The sequence below is a fragment of the Psittacula echo genome (assembly GCF_963264785.1).
Source record: "Psittacula echo genome assembly, chromosome: 2".
Taxonomy (NCBI): Eukaryota; Metazoa; Chordata; class Aves; order Psittaciformes; family Psittacidae; genus Psittacula; species Psittacula echo.
This window is the reverse complement of record NC_137737.1, coordinates 9,855,985-9,875,630: the sequence shown is the minus strand read 5'-3', so window position 1 is coordinate 9,875,630 and position 19,646 is coordinate 9,855,985.

Sequence of the window (19,646 nt, the reverse complement as noted above, 5' to 3'; positions counted from 1 at the left end):
GGGTGAAGTGTCAAACTCTACAGTCTTTGCCTGTCAACTTTTTGGAGAAAAATGACTAGCATTGTAATCTATATTTTATTAGAATGATAGATGGTGACTGAAGTCTTGACACAGACTAAACTTGTGAACATAACCTTTATATTAAAGCTCTGCAAGCAAAACAACTTCCATTCTGATTGACAGATAATGAATCATTAATTTCCAAGACGACTGATTTTTTCAGTTCTATTCCTTGTCCATCAGGTGCCAGCACTATTGAAATGTACTATTATTGTAATAAATTATTTGGTATGATTCATTAATTATCATTGAACTGCATTTACCTACTCATTTGGCAGCAGTAACAGCTCTTTTTTTCCAGGCATATTTTCATATTATTTAGGAACCAATTCTGCTTGTAAAAACCAATTTTCCTGAAATAATTTTTTAAATTACCTGGGTCTTCTTTTTTTTTTTGCCATTTGGCTGTTCTTTGCTATCTTCCTCTGAATTTGGTTTCACTGAGCAAGAGGGTTTGAAACATACAAATTTTAAGGTCTTGATCTCAGATGATCAAATTTCCTAATGAAGTATAAAAATAACAGATTGTAGCATGTCTGTAACTACTGGCCAAATGGAATTGAGCCTTAAACTTACCAAAACACAACAGCTTATCTAATAAACCACAAAGAAACTTCCTCCCCTTTTCAGCCCCCCAAAAGTACTGAAAAATAAAGGAAGAATTATTTTGCAAAGGGAGAAAAGGCATGAAGACTCTGCCCTATATCCCAAATACGATGCCAGCCTCTCTGCTCTGGCTCTTAGCGAGGTGAAATTGCTTTTCTCATCCTTTCTGAGCAGAATCTTTTTCATGAGAGGTTCTGCTTTTTGTCTCAGTGATTAGAAATGTCTCTGTAACATTTGTTCAACTCTAATATTTTTAAAATTATAGTTCTGAATGATGAAAATTAAATAAGGAAGGACATTGCTTCAAAATTAAATTAATTTTGTTTTTCCTCTTTCCATCAGTGCCATAGTTTTTCTGAAAAGAAGTTCTAAATGGCAGAAGACACAATGCAACCCCATGTATTCTGGGACTCTAATCAAAGTCTGATGCAGTTAAAAATGAGTCACTGGGAGTTTTGCCATTGACTTGAACAGAAACAGGACTAATCTCAATACAGAAACTGTACTTATACTTGAAGGCTTTGTTCCTTGACATTTGTTTGTGGCAGTTCTGCCTTTGGGAGCAGCAACTCAACAGTGGGAAGCAGATGAGGGGTGACCAGAGACAAGCAGCAACCAGAAAGCTTGAAAATGGTATTATATTAAGAGAAAGGAAAATTGACTGTGAGGGAAGAAAAAATCAATGCACAAAGGAAAAGGAAATCTGTAAGAGTGCAGATACACAGCTCTTGGAATACAACTGGCTGTCAGTGTGTTGTAAACGATTATGAATTTTTGTTTTCTGAATGTCTGTTTTCTGAAATTGTAATAGAGATTGAATGAATATAGACCTCTTCTTCATTTGCTCAGTTTCAAAACAAAGTAACAGAGCAAGTCATGCTGAAAAGCTTTGAAAATAAAGTGGGAGTGCAACCTATTTCCTGCCTCAGACTCCATCCCAGTGCACTGGAGAGGGTGTCTGCACAATGCCAGTATTTGGAGAATAAAGAAATATTTCCTTCTACAGAGCATATTTTCCTATGCATAAATGATTGTGTGACCTGAGCCACATCTTTTAATCTAGTGCTCCCCCATGGCTAGTACCTGCATGTGCTGCTTTTTACACAGGGCTGAATTTGTCTGCTAAACACATATTCCAGCCCTTAAAGTTGCAGCTTCATTTTTCTTGCTTACTTTTTGTAGATTGCAATTGCTGATCTGTAAGAATTACTCCCATATTGAAATTAAATCACTGGAACTGATCTCTTACTTTTGAAACAGAAAAGCAAAATGCTAAGAACCATATACCTGAGGCTGAAGTATTTTACTGGAATTCTTCTACTCTCGGATTTCAAGCACAATGGATCAAATTTATTCCTTGCATAAGTCAATTCTAAGAAGGAAAATACTAATAGTGGGATAAATTTAGCAGTGACCCTCTACTGGCACTTCCAGCTCTGATGGTGAGATTTTCCCCCATTTTCCTCTGTTCTTCCATAAAATGAATTACAGCAGTATCACATAGTTTGGCCAAGGAGCTTGTGAAGATACTGAAAATACTGAAGTGACTATATTTCATATTCAAAGGTGACTTTAACGCCTGTCTTCCTGTATTTCCCAGTTTCCCAGAGGCTGCGGGTAGTGTTTGAGAGTCTTGGCAGTGCAAAATTGAAGTCCAGTAATCACTAAGTGCACAGGGTTTCATTTAGTGGAAGTTTACTTTAAATTTCCACCTTTGCATCATTTTATATTTATCATCACCCCACTGGCATTTTGTTGACAGTATGGCACCCCTCTATAGGAATATACATAGTTTCCTAGAACTTGAATTGCCATACTTCTTAACATGTGTAATTCTGCATAACTGCTAGTCACTGACAGTAAACATATTCTACATACTAATTATCTATCAAAGCTCTTACTTAAAAATAATAGTACTCAACTGCAGTGTCAGGCACTCACATGTTCCCAAATGCTAGATTTCACATTGGCAGTGAAATATAATTCATGTGTTAGTGAGGATCTATTATGGTACAACATTTAATTATGTGATCCTATTCTGGTTTTCCACAGGACCTCTTCTTCATTTTGGGTAGACAATGTAAGCCACTTACTTAGTGAGCAGCTATTCAATATTTTGCTTTATTCCATTTGTTCTATTCATGTTCCCATATCTTATTTACTGCATGTTACTCAAACTGTGCTCAAAAGACAGAATACTTGATTTCTTCCTAGATTTTCATAGTGCTCATCACTGTAATATACAAATACTTCACTAACTCTCATTATTGTATTTGTACAACGCCTCTTTGTAATAAAGAAATGGAGGCATGAAGAAAGTGAGGTTAGAAATACTGGTTTTTTATGTATTATCAGTATTATCAGTAATCACTAGCATCTATTATGATTGCAAAGCAATTTAAAACAACTAAGTCTCTTCTGGGTTTTTTTTTTTGTTTTGTTTTTAATGCCTAGCATTACATTGCATTTTACATGTTCAGAATAGAATTCTACTTGATGCAGTGTGGGATCAGCCCTTCTGAGATGCAGGAATCTCAAGCCAAATTCCCAGCAACTAAAGAATAGATACTTAGTACCTAAAGAAAGTTACTGGCTGATAATCACATTGAATTTCTTTGCTAGTGGCAGGGACTGATTCAATGATTTTCCGTGCTTTTTCATTCTGTATGTCCTAGTTCTACAACAAATGAACAAAAGTCTCATAAACAACTGGCTTTTTTTTCCCCAACTCTGCCCGATTTTGTTCAGTGACTGTAACTGGTGTTCAGTGATAAAAATAGTTTCTAATGGCATACTTTTAGGATAACATAATACGTATATTATAGTCAATAATTAAGGTTGCAGGTGACAGACTACAGCTTCCTCAAGGGTGGCAGTGGAGGTGAAGGTGCTGATTTCCTCTCCCTGGTGACCAGTGATAGCACATTAGGAAATGGCATGTTCAGCTTGGACATTAGGAAAAGGTTCCTCACCAAGAAGATCATCGATCAGTGGTACGGGCTCCCCAGCATCAAGCATGTCAGAGTTAAAGGGACATCTAGATGATGCTCTTAGTCATATGCTTTAGTTTTGAGTAGGAGGAGGGAGTTGGACTCGACGGTCCTTATGGGTCCTAACTTAAAACGTCTTGCTTCTCAGGTGTGTTAGTACATCCAGTTTGAGTGTAAAGCAAGTCTGAGTTTCTGAACTTGCTTTAGAGCAGAATTCGAAAGACCATTACCTACAGTCAGCTTGGGACTTCAAGTCAGGTCCTCTATGACCTAAGCTGTGATTCAAAGCCCTATACACTGTCATTTCCAGTTCACAAGTGTTAAACAAAGTGCCCTACTCTCTCAGCCCAACAACTCCAACAACTCTCATTTTTCCATCATCATCATGGATGGAGGGCCCCCTTCCCTCCATCAACTCTGAGCCTCATTCTTCTTTCACAGTCTTTCCTTCAGCTTCCTGTCTGGTCACAAACACCTCTAAGACAGTCATGTGATGCTTTCCATTGTTTTCCCAATCCAGGTAGCTGTACTCTCTGGTTCCAAATATCTCGCACCTCTTCTTAATTACTTGTTTCTCTCCATTCTTCCTACTGCATTCAGTCTATGTCGTTTCTCTTTTAGATTGTAAAGGTGTCTGCAACAGTGGCAGTGAGAGCTAGAAACTATGAAATCACTTCTCTCGGTTGTGATGCCTTCATGAGCATACTAACCAGCCAAAAATTCTTAAAGAAGCAGGGAAAATTCTTGCCATTCCAGCCTTAGGAGTGTCTAATATTGGTAGAATCTTGAAGATTACAGCTACAGACACTCAGCTGGTTTCTACATAGCAAGTGCAAACAATTTTTCAAAAGCTTATACTTAGAATCAGTACTGAGCTATCTGCTTTCATTTCTCTTCTATAAAACATGGTAAAAAATAGAACTTCACAAAGAAAAGATCACCAGAAGTTTGTTGCCTGGGTGAAGTAGGTCATATTGCAAAGAATTTATATAGAAAATAGTATGCAAAGTACAGGCAGCATTGTTGTTCAGTGATATTCTAACCAACCTGTGCCTACGCATCATCTGTCCTTCTATAGTCTCACTAAGAAATTTGGAGCTCAAAGTAGTGTTTGGAGAAAGAAAAGACTGCAAGCGCTGGAATAGAATTTTAAAACATCTGCAGTAGTTGTGGTAGTAGAGCAGCACGCAATGACTCTGGAAGACCATTAATACAAAGCAGAGGATATGAAATGTGGCTCATTTCAATCCTGTTTAGAGCTGAGTCCATCAACAGTGACTTGCTGCAACTCCTCACCTAATTAACAACAATAAACAACCTTGATCTTAATGTTGCTGTGACACTTGAGCACCCAGCCCAGAGCATCAGTCTCCTCGAGTTAATGAGGCTCATTTGCATTCCTTCCAAGGACCATCTGCTAATAGATATAAACTAGCTAGCAGACTCCAATGGTAGCCAGCAGTGTCTAAGGGGAGAGCATGTGTCAGTTCCATCTTTGAGAAGTCTAGGCTAAATTGCTTTAGTACTTTATAGTTATACTCTGCACTGCTACAGCTGCTGAAAACTTATAACTCCCTAATTATTAAGAAAGTCAGAAGTATATTCCCACACTTAAAGTATGAGATTTCACCCTCAGCTGCTAAAGAACTGGGGCTTGTTATGCTGTGGTTCATTCAACTAGCATTTGTGGGAGAGACTTTGGTTTTTGCTACATTGCACGGAAGAAGAATAGAGTCCCTCCATACTGAATTTTATTTTGTCATTTAAACACACTATGAACTCATTAATTTTATGCCAGGAGATCCTCACAAAGTTATACAGAGTAATTGATAATACACTTTTAATGAAAGGCAGGCACAGCTCTAGATTGGCCTGACTAGGTGACAACATCTAAACCAGGAGCATGTGTGGACAATTTTCTGGCAAAGAACGGCCATGTACCCAGATCAGCAAGCGCCTGCGTGGAGCTCGACATGGATTCAGGGTCATCCAAGAGTGAAGGAGGACATGAATAAGGGAGTGAGAAAGCAAGATAAGAAGGAGCTGGAATTTACTGAGTTGCTAAATTGTGGACTGTTGGCAAGCTTTGAAGGCCAGGTTCTCATACCTGTGCTTAACCAATTATATGCTAGTTGTTAAGGGCCTTAAAAGATATGTATCCAACCACAATGTACCACATTACTGTAAATAATTTTGAGCTACAGTATATAAGGAGCTGATACTTTGTATTAAATGGCTTTTGTCTGATCACATTGATCTCCGACTGAGTCCTTTCCACGAAAAGCATGAGCTGCTTTTTTTTAATACTGAGACTAAATATCAATATCTAACTGGTGAACTGTATAGCCAGGGCTATTTCACAAAGAGGAGACACGTAAGAATGAAAGAGACAGGGAAGACTAATTCTCTATGGATATATAAAGCTTAACAAAGCTATCAGCTACAGATATAAAGGGAAAGGAGACCAAAAGAAAGCATTTCTGTTCTCTGCTGTTATGTCACCCTACTGAGGAAAAATCCTGTATGAGATTTGTTTTCTGAACAAGTCCGTAAAATCAGTGTGAGGCCGCAAATTCAGTATGAGACCTAATGAAGGAACTGAAACCCGAAGATGAATAGCTGTCTGAGAATTTAGGAAAAAGCATCTTACTAAGAGTGAGGCTTTAGTAAGCCAGAGCTTGTGAGAAAGAGAGAGGTAAGACAGTAGCTGAGCTCTGTGCCATTACATCAACTTGTCACACAAAGATCAGTAGTGTAAAGCCTGCCCTGAGATGAGAACAGCATTGGGGAAGTAGCGAAACTAGGTCTGATTTCCCAGATGGACTCAGGAGTGAGCAGTTTTTTTGTATGTATGGAGATGTGTGTTGGCAAAATAATGAGAGAGAAAGAAGAAAGATAAATAAAAGTACTAAAAGTAAACATGCTGTATCTCCAAAAAAGTGATTAGGAAATGTGTTACATTCTTACATAAAGTGAGTGGATGTTCATCTTTCTGTTATTTTGTATTCAAGTGCAGGTGATGTGACTGACAAAGGCCTAAGTTCAGGAAAGCTTCACGGAGTTCTGGGAACATCCGCTTATTTGCCAAGGACTGCCTGGATGGTAACATGATCTCCAAATCTTTTTAACTTCTCTGGCACCTGGTCTGACAGGCTTCAAGATGGTTTTGTAAATGGGATGTGAGGCCAGAATATTAGGGTTAAAAGGCAGTATAGAACAGGTTGGCAGTTGTTACTTGGATATAGGAGGTAGAGTATCTCAAAGCCTTTCCATCAGAGCTTTGAGTATGTCTAGGAATATGACAGAGAGAGCAACAGTGAGAGAGGAGGTTGGTAGGCCCCATGGGGAACAGCCTGAGAAATTGCTGTAGGATGCTGATGAATCGGTGGATTATGATATTTCTACTGCTAAGCTTCAGGACTCTTCCTCCTTGGTTGTGTTTCAGAAGCCAGCTGCAGGCTCAAAGAGCTCTCAGTGAAGCCTACACAGAGAGCAGGGTACAGCCCCTTGCGAAGTCCACGGGAGGTACTAACAGAAATCACCCTGAAATCTCAGTTGGAAAAGAATGACTATTAAAAACTTGCATATTATTCAGTTACCTTTAGGTAAATCCTTCTGCTTTTCCTGTCATATTCCCCAGATTCTAGTTTATCGAGGCTTCTGTAAACTTGGGAAAATCTCATGCTGAGCTAAAATTTCTACCATCTTCAGTGTTTTCTTCTCCACATTTTTTATTCTCAAAGCCACTTATAGTTTTCCCTGGTTTGAATAAGACTCTCCCAGGTGTATTCTGGAAAAAGTCCAGAGCTTTTGGGACCTGTCAAAGACTCTGCTTAAGATAGAATAAAAAATGGATGACAACAGAATAACCATGGGAATAGCAGTTTTTAAGGATGAAAAATAAGGTTTAGAAGGTTTGCCTGATATTTTTGATGGTAATTTAATTATCCTGAGATTTTGACTTGAAGGTCTGGCTAAGCAGTAGAAAATACCACTGGGGGATTGCTCTGAACTTAACTGTGGAGTGAACTCAAGTTCATCAAGTCTCTGCTGATGACCATGGCATTGTATAAGTAAGTAGTCCATTCTGGTACTATTATCTCTGATAAGTATCACTTCCTTCTCAAGGGAATTACTGACTTTCTGAAGTGTAATGTGGAATAAAGTTTTGAAATACTATCTTCTCCTTTGGTGCCTGAAAAATGTGACCCAAACATCTGCCCTTAGGGATATTCTTACCAGATTTTACTAAATTTCCATTATCTCATTCCTCTCAGGACTTAATCGCATGTCTCAGTAATTTTCTCCCTTTTACAAAAACTACCTTACCCTTCCTCACTTTCTGTCCAACTCTTTTGGAGTTTGTCGTCTCCCTGAGTTGCATTTTTGTTCCATGTGTTCAGTCTTTCTATCTTTCTGGTAGTGCAGGATGAGAAGGGGGAGTCTTGCAAGACAAAGAGAGGAAGCTTGATCTTCATCTCTACATCTATAGCACCCATTCTGGAACTGGCAGCTCAGACAGAAATTCAGTTGGAAGGGAGACAGAAGAAAGAACCAGGAGAACAGACTGTTTTAAATTTTAAGTTCCAGGCATGAAGACTTGGACAAAAACTTTATGAAGTGAGAAGAAAACTGTCAGAAAATCATCTCTCTTAAATGTGTGGATATGAAGAAACCAGAACATGGTTTTTAAGAGTTTACTACAGAAAGAGAAGCCACATTAAACTGACTATTAATCCCTGCTAACAATCAGCCCAACGTTTCTCCACATAAGGGCCTTTATTTTCACAGAAAGCATCTTCTTTGTGCAGGTGACTGGATTACAAAGTAGGGAGGATGTAGAGGGATCTGTCTGGTTTAGATGTAATGTTCAGTCTCCGTAACTTAGCCTGCCTTGCAAACTGTTCTCTTGAACTTATACAGAATAGTTTGCAGATGAATGTGTTTATGCATTAATGCAGCAGGAAAAGGAAAAAGAAACTTCCCTAAACCAACAACTTTATTGTAATAGTCTACTAGAGTCTGGGTAGAAAAAGATGGAATTTCCTGGTTTGTTTTCTCTGGAATAGGAAACATGACGGCTTCTCCTTAAAAATCTTGTCATGCCAATTGCTGTGAGTTATTGAGGGTTTGTTTAGAAAAATACAGACACAATCTGGGAATGTAACATTGTGTTATCAAGAACTTAAACAAAATAACTGAGGGAACAACGTGCACTCCAGAAGACTGGCGGAGTGTGTCACAGGACTTATCTTGAGCTGCATCTTGAATAAGGACAATCACCACTAGGAAGCATAAGGTCATGCAGCGGGGGGATTGAGACTTAATGTTATAAATACATATTATTCCTTTTTTTGTCTACCAAATACACTCCTTTTGACACATATGTAGCTAGTTTGTCATCTGATATGTTAAATTATTAAATGATTAATAATTAATAATAATTATACTATATTATATTATATTATATTATATATTAATAATAATATTAAATGATTAATGAGATTATGGGAAAGTTATTTCTCTTGCTTTCCCTTTTTTGCTACTCTTTGTGTTTGGTGCAATCAAGAACTGTGATAATTCTCTACTTCTTTTGACTTCTACTTTGGGTATTATACAAGCAGAAATTTATTAAAAAGGACCTATAAAGCTCTGAGAAAGTCTACTATATACAGATGCTTTGTCTTTCACAAATAATATTGTTAGAGATGTTCAAATGATGGGATGTGTAAATGTAGGCGTCTATTCATTGACAGGTAAAACTACCAAGCACGTTCAACTAACAGTGATTCCAGACCTCACAACTCTTTCCACTCACTGCATGAGGAATCATCTCTGTTCACATGACAGGTAGGTGTTTTTGTTTGTGACAGGACCACCAGTTAACCCATGCTGTTTGCTTTTTAATGGCTGCCCCTTAATCAAAGGTGTTGGTTGTGATGAATTTTGCAGGTGATTCACATTTCTGAACATCAGTTCACTTTTTTATAGAGATAGCTGTAGATGTAAGCACCCATGATAACAATTTTCTTTGCTGTTTCCTAGTAAAAGGTAAAGAATCTTTTACTTTTGAAGTAAATCGGATTATTAATATGCTCTGGTATAAAATGATACATTCATTGCAGGAAAAAAAATCACCTGACACTTCAGAATCAATGATAAAGAGTAGCTGATGAATTAAGAACTGTGAATAAAGAACTTGTTTGATTGCAACTTATTTCTGATTCTCAAACTTGGCTGCTTGTCTTGCAGTATCCTAAAGAGAGTTGCAGGACAGGAGTAAATGAAAAGATGACATTTTCACTACTCTGCTACTCCATGCAGGATGTTTCATGTGAAAGCCTTTCTGAACTGTCCTTTTGTTCACGAAAGTTTAAATGCACCTAAAGTCGACCCACAGTACCTGAAAAGCTTCATATATATTATTTTACACTGCTCGATCAGGGGAGAGGTACATAAAAAAGGAATAACTTTTCTCTCTGGTCCTAATATAAAGTAAATAAAAAGAATATCACTCTGGTGGGGGAAACAATTTTTGATGACTTTTTTCTGGAAATACCATATGTGTCAAAAATGTTGGCAAAGGCAAGTGGTTCCTTCAGTAATTCTTATCTCAACAGTTTTGTACATGTTTTGTCCTGCCCTCTGCTTTGCATATGTGGCCAGTTGTAATCACCAGATCTAAGGATCTGGTTTTAGATTTCTCTTGTATACACTGAAAGCTATAATGTAGGCAGAATTCTTCAGTATCATGTTCTTGCAACACAGTCCCCAATCTGCCTTTCTGTATTCTTTCTCTCCTGTAATGACCTTGTGAAACTGCAGCTAGAACTTTGAGAACCATTTTAAGAGCTGTATGTGAAATTTTGATTTACTTTATGACAGCTGCCCTTTACGCTACTAGATTTGGAGTTCTTGCCTTTTTTGCCTATAAACTGCCTCCAATATCTGTAATATCATAGCCATACAGGGTTACATGCTTTTTACTCCACACTAAAAATGAAAAGTATTTATGGATGCAAGTCTCTCCCATTTTTTACTGGTGCAAGCTCTATTATGTTGAAAATTGTCTCCTGACATCAATCCCACATCAATTCCATGAAGTTATAGACTGTGGGGTCTGCTTCAAGGCTAAAGATTCTACCAAAAATAAACAGAGCAGATGCACAGTTAAAGGGTTCTAACTAGTCCCTTTTGTTTCTTTCAGGAATGCATGCATACAGAAATGTCATATGACTTTTAAGACTTAAGATTAAAAGAGAATAAATAAATAAATATGGTACTGACTCAAAGTATGTGGTATGGTTTTTCCCTGGAAGCTAAGAAATTAAAAATCCCAATGAAGCAACAAGTGCTTGAAAGATGGGGCATGTACAAAGGCAGGAGTTTAAGAATCTGCTGCTGGAGAAGCCAAATAACTTTATGGCTGAGAATCAAGGACTTGAGCACTACATAAGTACATCAACTTCAGGCAGGTGTGTTTGTTTCATGAATCAGAAACACTATATATCTAGTACTTATAATGACAGAGAACAAGACAAAAGACACAGGAAGTAGCTTTGGTGCATGTGAGACTATGGATTTTTGAATAAGGAATTTTAGGCAATGGCTAATTCAGGTTTTTTATAGCTAAGTTTCTTTTCTCTCTTTTGACCAGTTTTGGTCATCTGAAGTTTGAAGATGTGTGCAAATACAGTACCTCTGACCTTCAGTTTGTTTGGTACTTTGAAGCAAACAAAAGTCTGCAGGACAGCAAGAGCCTATGAACAGAAAGGGGCAGCAGAGGAGGCAGCAGAGCCTTTTTCCATCTCTGTGTATGTAAGAAATGCCACTAGGAAGATATAAATTTTACTTAACATTAAAGGCAGAGGCATTTTGTACTGAATACATAAATACAAACAAAAATGAAACCAAAGAAATAATTACCAGTGCTCTAAGTAAATTCACAGTAAGACACAGCCTGATTATTGGTGTCGGCAATAGAATTTCCTATGCCTTTAATCATACAGTCCCTTGCAAAACAAAGTCAAACACACGACAGCTGAGTCACCAGCTTTCTAAATTTGTTGAAGTTATAATAATTATCCACTTTCACTGTCTTATTTAAAAGCAAAACGTATTGAGAAAGTAGAACTATTTTCACAGCATGACATGTAGTTTTGGTATTGAAAAATGAATTCTAATGGGAACATTGAAAATTACTAACGGGATTAAGAGAAACTTTTTAAATATATGAAACATTCTTCATGCTTATGTTTTCCACATTCTGCTTTTAATAAACTCCGTAACATATTAAGTGTTATAATATATAATGAAACAGGGCTGGATTCTGATTTCAAGCTGGGTTTATGGTAATGTAATTCAATTGACTGGAGTTACTTCTGTGTTGTACTGATGTCAAGATAGGAAATAAGTCCACCATATGTAACAATACTACAGTTATGAGAAGTGAAAGATCAGATCTAGAAATTGTTATGTAAAGTGGTAAAGTGATAAAAGTTTCCTCCATATTAAACAGCACTGGAAGGAGGAAACAGACCTGTGTCTGTGTGGCAGCATCTCTTCCTTTCTGCTGTTTTACAGCAGTACTATAATTAAGAAGTTTTAGTTTAGTTCTGGAACCTGTCCCTATTTCACTGTGATGTTTTATGGGTTACCATGAATACGAGTAGCTCAGATGGTTTTATTGTGGGTTTTTTTTTTTTACTTGTGTATGAATGAGATTTCATTGGTTTTCCTTGTTATGTGTTATTTTCTTCTTTCTGTGAAATTGCCCCCCCTTATCTCTTTCTTTTCCTAACATAGTTCTCATATCAGAAAATGTATGAATTTTTTTTTATAGTGAACTCTCAACTGAGCAGAGAAAACACTTCAATATTTCCTTTAGTAAAAGATTTCCTTATCTCCGTCATATCCCTTCTGCCTCTTCTGAGTCACTAAACTCAAGAAATGAAAAGATCTTGCTTTTCTCACACAAAGTTTTCTCAGACTCACAAGTTGGACTGTTTAACACTAGCAGCTCCTATGCAGTAAAGAAAGAACTTCCATATTTGTTTCCCAGTTCCTTCACTCTCTCCTGTTGGACTCCCGTTGAGTCCAACTACCTGACCACTTCAGGAATGACCAAAAGTTAACACATGGCATTAAGGGCATTGTCCAAGTACCTGTTAGAAACTGGCAGCAAGGAGCATCAACCACCTCTCCAGGAAGCCTATTCCAGGTTTTAACCACCCTCTTAGTAAAGAAATGCTTCCTCATGTCAAGTCCAAACCTCCCCTGACAGTTGCAGCTAGGAGCCATCCCCACACATTCTGTCACTGGGTGCCAGGGCTCAGCACATCCTTCTCCACTTCCCCTCATTGGGAAGCTGTAGAGCAGTGAGGTCACCCCTAAGCCTCCTTCTCTTCCAACCAGATAAACCCAAGTCCTCAGCTGCTTCTCACAGGACATGCCTTCTAGCACCTCCTCCAGCTCTGGTGAACATTTTTGTGAACATTCAGCTGATACAGCTGGTCCCTTGAGATTTCAGTGTCCATAAATGGAAAGCTCCCTCACTGAGGGGACTAAGCATGAACTGTGTTGATAACAAGGTGGGAGGAGAGGTGCCTGTGGTTGAAGTGTTGGTTAGTGTGTTTTTCGTAAGCGTTTGTAATGTTTGTTTCCTGTTTTTGTTTCCCAATACCTGAATTGGTAAATGAATAGTTACATTAACTGGCAAGAAACTAAGTTAAATTCCCCAAGTTGAGTCTGTTTTGTTCATGACAGTACTGTTAAGTCATCTCGCTGCCTTTATGCCAACCCACAGTTCTTGCTGTCTTGTTTTTCCCTACTGTGGGGGAGGAAAGAGAGCAAGCAGCGAGTGGGTGCTTAGCTGTCAGCCACCATGTTGTACTTTGGAGTGCCTCCCTCATTTGGTAATTCTTCCTCACTGTGATTACAGTACATTTTCTTTCCCTTTATAGAGAAACTCTAAATTCCTCTCCTCTAAACAAGTTCATTCAGAACCCAAAAGTGGGGAAAATGTTTTGCTTATTGATGGACACTAGCTTTCTGACTGAGGTCTAAGGTGATGCTTATGTTCTCTGAAAGGCTGACAAGCAATACACTCCACCTAATATACCTTTCAGTTGCACTCCCAATCAATTTATGTCATGACACCCAAAACCAGGTCAAGGTGGCACTAATATTGTGTTCCAGGTGTGGACAGTTATGGTTTTCAAAGCCTTCTGACATACTGTGATTCATTCACAAAAATCCAACAAAGTATACAATAACTACAAAATTCACCTTTCGTTTAATTGTTATATTGGTATTTCTATACAGATTTTTATTCTCATTTTATTATTTTCTTCTTTAAATGGCATCTTCCAGATAGATAAATGAATCTGCTCTAATCCCAGAGAACAGCAGAAGATAGAGAAATGCTGAAGGCTATTCACTGAGAATCAATAGCTAGTTATTTTTTGAAGGTTTGTAGAACAGACAGTCACAAGCCCTAACTTTCACAGCTACAGCTGGGCAGAGGTAGGGTTTAAGGGCATCAAATAGACTTGGAAAAACAAGTTCCATTAACATCCATGGGATTTCAAAAGCCTACAACATATATTATTCAATGGTCTGAGGGGCAAATGCTGCTGGCCACATCACTGATGTGCCTATGTGGTAATAACAATATACTGCAAGTCAGGATACTTCAGCTCAGGTGTGGCAGGTCACCAAGTGCTATATTGCTTTCAGACCTGAGCTGCTCTGTAAAGCACATTACTACATGGACATAACTGGGTTAGATTTCTGTGTCAAGCTGAATTATATAAGGTGTAGCCTTCTGAAAATAGGATTTAAGGAATTGTGAGAATGTTACATTATTTTATTCCTGTCTTTTACAAGACAAAAATTTGCCTTAAATGATCGTGACAAGTGCCTTCTAACTTGAATTCATTGGTAGGCAGACACTTCCAAGATGATTAAAGGTTGCAGGTCTAGCTTCTTTTATACAGCTTGAAAATAGTATTTAGACCTGAAGTCTAATGAAGCCTCTCTCCACTCTCTTCCTGTCTCCACTCTGTCTCCATCTCCACTCTCTGCAGAGTCTTGCAGAGTTCTAATAAGTGAAGAGGTAATCCCCAGGGAATATAGCCGTTTTCCTTTCTATTTTTCTCACTTCCCAACTCTTTCTTTCAGCTTTTAGCTAGACACTACTACCCAGACACCAAAGACTAGAGAGCGACAAATACAGTTCCTAGACTTACAGAGATAGGAACAATTTCCTTGCCAGATTATTACCCTAGAGGTAACTCTATTAGCATGGTATCTGTGTTGCTTCTTTCTGTCAAATTTTCTGTTCACATTAATCTAAAGAGGGACATGAATCCCTTATTTATTATATCATAGGTTCTTTCCCTCCTCTGCAGTCTCATTTTAGATTTTACAATTCTAGATGTGCTGCAATTATTCGGTTTCCCTTATCCTACATGCAGGGGATGGTTATGGATGCTGTGACTAATTAACAATCTCAACACACAAATGTCTCCTTGAAAACAAGATGTGGCACTAGACTAAATGAACATTCTGATTGCTTATTAAATGCAGGAGTTTCTCTGCAAGCTGGGTCATACTAACAAGGCATTCATTTTTTTACCACCTGCTTTCTCCCCCATCACCATTTTTGTAAGCAATTTTTTTCCCTTTTCCTCAAGAAGCACATAAAGATAGCTTTATTTTTGTCAGTTTATTTTCCTGATACACCTCTCTGTACTTCTGTATGGTCACTACTCTGCAGTGCTCACAGAGAGCCAGGACTGTGAAAGCACACACTTTCTGAGGCTTTCTTAATGACAGTGCCTTTGCTTACAGTGGAGTGTGTTCATTTAGCACTTCAGGTGACAGGCTGTCCCAGGACAGACAAGTATAGATTCAGTCCTACAGTGTCGTATAAGGTAGAGCTAAGCATCTAAGCTTGCTTAATCTTAATTTGCTACTCTTTACACATCTAATGAAACCCTGACTCAGGGGTCCACCATTAAGATGGAGTTTACTGCTTCTGCTTTAGGCGAAGTAACTTTAAAAGACTTCTTTAGATATTATACACTAAACCAGCATTGTCTGAGGTATTGAGCACTTGATGGAAACCATCGTGCATCCATGAGGGGTAATTTCCTTATCCTTATGTAAAGATTCGGTACTATTTCATGTAAGAGTTGCTTGTTTGGGAACCCCCGAAAAGTCTGGAGAAGAAATGTGTTAGCTATGTCTCAGACTGTATCTGGCTTAGAAAATCATAGAATCACAGATTGGTTTGGGTTGGAAGGGACCTCAAAGCTCATACAGTTCCAACCCCCTGGACGGGCAGAGACACCTTCCAGGGACTAGACCAAGTTGATTCAAGCCCCATCCAGCTTGGCCTTGAACACTGCCAGGGATCAGGCAGCCACAGCTTCTCTGGGCACCCTGTGCCAGTGCCTCAGCACCCTCACAGGGAAGAATTTCTTCCTAATGTCTAACCTAAATTTCCCGTCTCAGCTTAAACCCATTCCCTCTTCTCCTATCACTACGTGCCCTTGTAAAAAGTCCCTTTGAGTGCCAGTGCTCCTCATTAAACACTAATTTTAATTTTACACCCATAGAAGCTTTAACAATATGTAGTGCTAACTCATATTTTTGATTGTAGCTACATAAAACATGCCTGTACTATAAGAGTGATCTTATATAAGTATCTACTCACTACACATAAATATGAACATCTTGAAAATAAAAGTATTATATGTTAATTCTATGTTAGGCTTGTAACACAAAGAAATCTGTTTCTTTTAAAGTTTTTTTTTTTGTGTTTTGGCAACAAAGCACTTAAGTCAAGGTTTAACTGTCTTTGAAAGATGATTTACAGTGTTAAGTGAAAAATGAACTTTATAAAGCCTGGATATAATGAAAACTTGCATAGAAATATTTTAAATTATTATGTTTATGATTTATATTTGAGTATTTTTGCAGGAAATTCATATGCCAACAGTGGTCTTGAGAAGATCCTAATTTAATAAGTATTTATTGAAAAACACAAATGATATTATCACAAAATACAGCTATATATAATTATTAAATAGTAATAATCTATGCGTAACAGTGATGTTGGTATTAAAAAACATACTCCAACTTGTCATTTCCTGTTTCTAGAGTTTGTGTTGCTTTCATCTACTGTGATTAAATGCGCCTGTTTTCTCTGAACTGAACTATCACATGTTTTATGAAGATGAAATCCAGTCAAGACTGATGAAATTAGAAATTTCTGTCTATTCAACCTCTTTCAACTAGTTGTAAAAATCTGGCTTAATATCAAATTTTCAATAATTAAAATCTGATTTGTAAATAAAGTCATTCTTGCGCTTCCCATTTTTATACCTGTTGTAGTTTAATCCCAGCTGGCAGCTCAGCCCCACACAGCTGCTGACTCCCTCCCCTCACAGTGGGACAGGAGAGAATTAGAAGAGCAAAAGTGAGAAAACTCATGGGTCAAGATAAAGACAGTTTAAAGATAAAGCAAAAGCCGTGCACACAAGCAAAGCAAAACAAGGAATTCGTTCACTGCTCCCCATGGTCAGGCAGATGTTCAGCCATCTCCAGGGGAGCAGGGCTCCATCACACATGCCAGTTACTTGGGAAGACAAACCATCATCACTCTGAACATCCCCCTCATCCTTCTTCTTCCCCAGCTCTGCATGCTGAGCATGATGCCCTATGGTATGGGATATCCCTTTGGATTCACCTTCCCAGCTGTTTCCCCTCCCAATTCCTTATACACTCCCAGCCCACTCACTGGTTGGGTGGTATGAGAAGCAGAAAAGACCTTGACTGTGTGAAAGCACAGCTCAGCAATAACAAAAACATCCCTGTGTTATCAGCATTGTTTCCAGCACAAATCCAAACCACAGCACATACCAGCTACTGGCAAGAAAAGTAACTTCACCCCAGCCAAAACCAGTGCACCACATTTCTGATTTTCCACAGACATGCTGGAATGGGCTGGGGTAAATGCCCAGATCAATCCCTTTCGGTATATGACCAAGTGAGCATAAGAATCTCACAAAAGCAGGGAAGTCATTAAAATACATTAACATAATACTGAAATACGGAAGGTTTCCAGCTAGTATATTTTTCTTTTTTTCACTTCTAAGAAGGTAAATAAAAGCATGAGCAAAAGTGGAAAAGAAAGGTCTCTCATGTATGCGTATCCCTTGTTTAACAGCAGGATCTGATCAAAATATGATCTGAGTCTGATCATGGTTAAACTTATTTTCAGTCTCTCTTGTTAGCATTTTGCCCATCTGGAGGGACATATGCTACAGAAATACATGTCTAGCCATTCAACCTTCACTTTGACCAGTGTTTAAAATAAACATGCTAACAAGTATTTGAATTCTTAAAGCACAAAAGCCAGCAGTTTAGTCATCACAAAAATAATTTGCTAGTCATTACTTATAAAAAATATCTCATTCATTTACTTTTTACTGTCTACACTGCCTCCATTGTAAGTCAGATTATTTGGTGGGTATTTAACACTATCTGCAGGGAAAAGGGAATACTAATTACGGTACAGCATAAAACAGAAGAAAAGATTATATTGTGCAAAAAACACCAAACATGTTTTCTCTCCAACAATACCAAGTGGAGAATGTCTTCTGATCCCCCTTCATTTCTAATTAAAACTAATCCCATTCTGGAAGCAAACACATATTTACATCTATGCATACAGCAAAATATATATATGCATATTCACATATATATTCTGTAAGAGAAAAGTTTCTGAATAACAAGAATAAAAAATTAAGAGGATTTTTTAAATGTCTGAAATTCCAGTTAGAGTGATAATCACAGACTCACAGAATAGTTTGGGTTGGAAGGGAGGGACTTTAAAGCTCATGGAGTTCCAACCCCCTGCCACGGGCAGAGACACCTTCCAGGGACTAACCAAGTTGCTTCAAGCCCTGTCCAGCCTGGCCTTGAACACTGCCAGGGATGGGGCAGCCACAGCTTCTCTGGGCACCCTGTGCCAGCACCTTACCACCCACATAATAAATAATTTCCTTAACATTAGGATGTTAACCTGAATCTCCATGCTTTCAGGTTAAAGCCGTTCCCCCTTGTTCTGTCACCAGATGCCCTTGTAAACAAATCCCTCTTCAGCTAATGTTTCCAAGTAGAACACTGCACACTATTGGCAGTCTGATTAGACAACAGACCAACAGTTTCTGCCAGGCTCAAATGCTATCACATTTCTATTTCCAGGAAGAAATTAATAGGTTACGGTCACATCCTTTAAATTTCAACTTTAATCTAAACATATTTAGTCCACAGAGGCTCATGATAAGTCATGGTTTTAGTCCTTTCATTCTCAGTATCAGTTATAACAACAATCCAAATTTCTAAATCCTATATGAATTGGACATACAAAACAAAGGAGCATTTTATCACTGTAAAGGCAAATATTTAGCTATTCATATATTCATATATTGGGACTCCCCAATTTCACTATTTTCCAGAACAGAGCATGCCATACTGAATATCAGATCTGTAAACTTAGAGAATGATGGAATATGCATGCATGTGTGTGTGTGTATGTGAATCTAACTAGTCCATTTGCAGCAGTGCTGTATATTGAATAGCAAAAACTGATTCCCAAAAGGTAATTCAATCAGTCCAATTGTTCATGTCTACCGCCACTGGGTGAAGCTTAAATTTCATTCCTCTTCTAGAATACTTTTGAGAGGGATTTGATTAGTCATTGATAAAAGCTTTTGTCCACAGAGAAATTGTGACATTCCTGCAGTTCCAAATAGCAGGCACAATCTGAAATTGATGGCTAAATATGAGTGAGGGGTAGTTTACACTAGTGACTGAGTAAAGAGCTCAAGTAAGGAATAGTTTTCCTATTTAGTCAACTGGGAAAAATAGCTTTCATCAAAGATTGGTTTAGCTTATTTAAGATATGAATTGCATCAT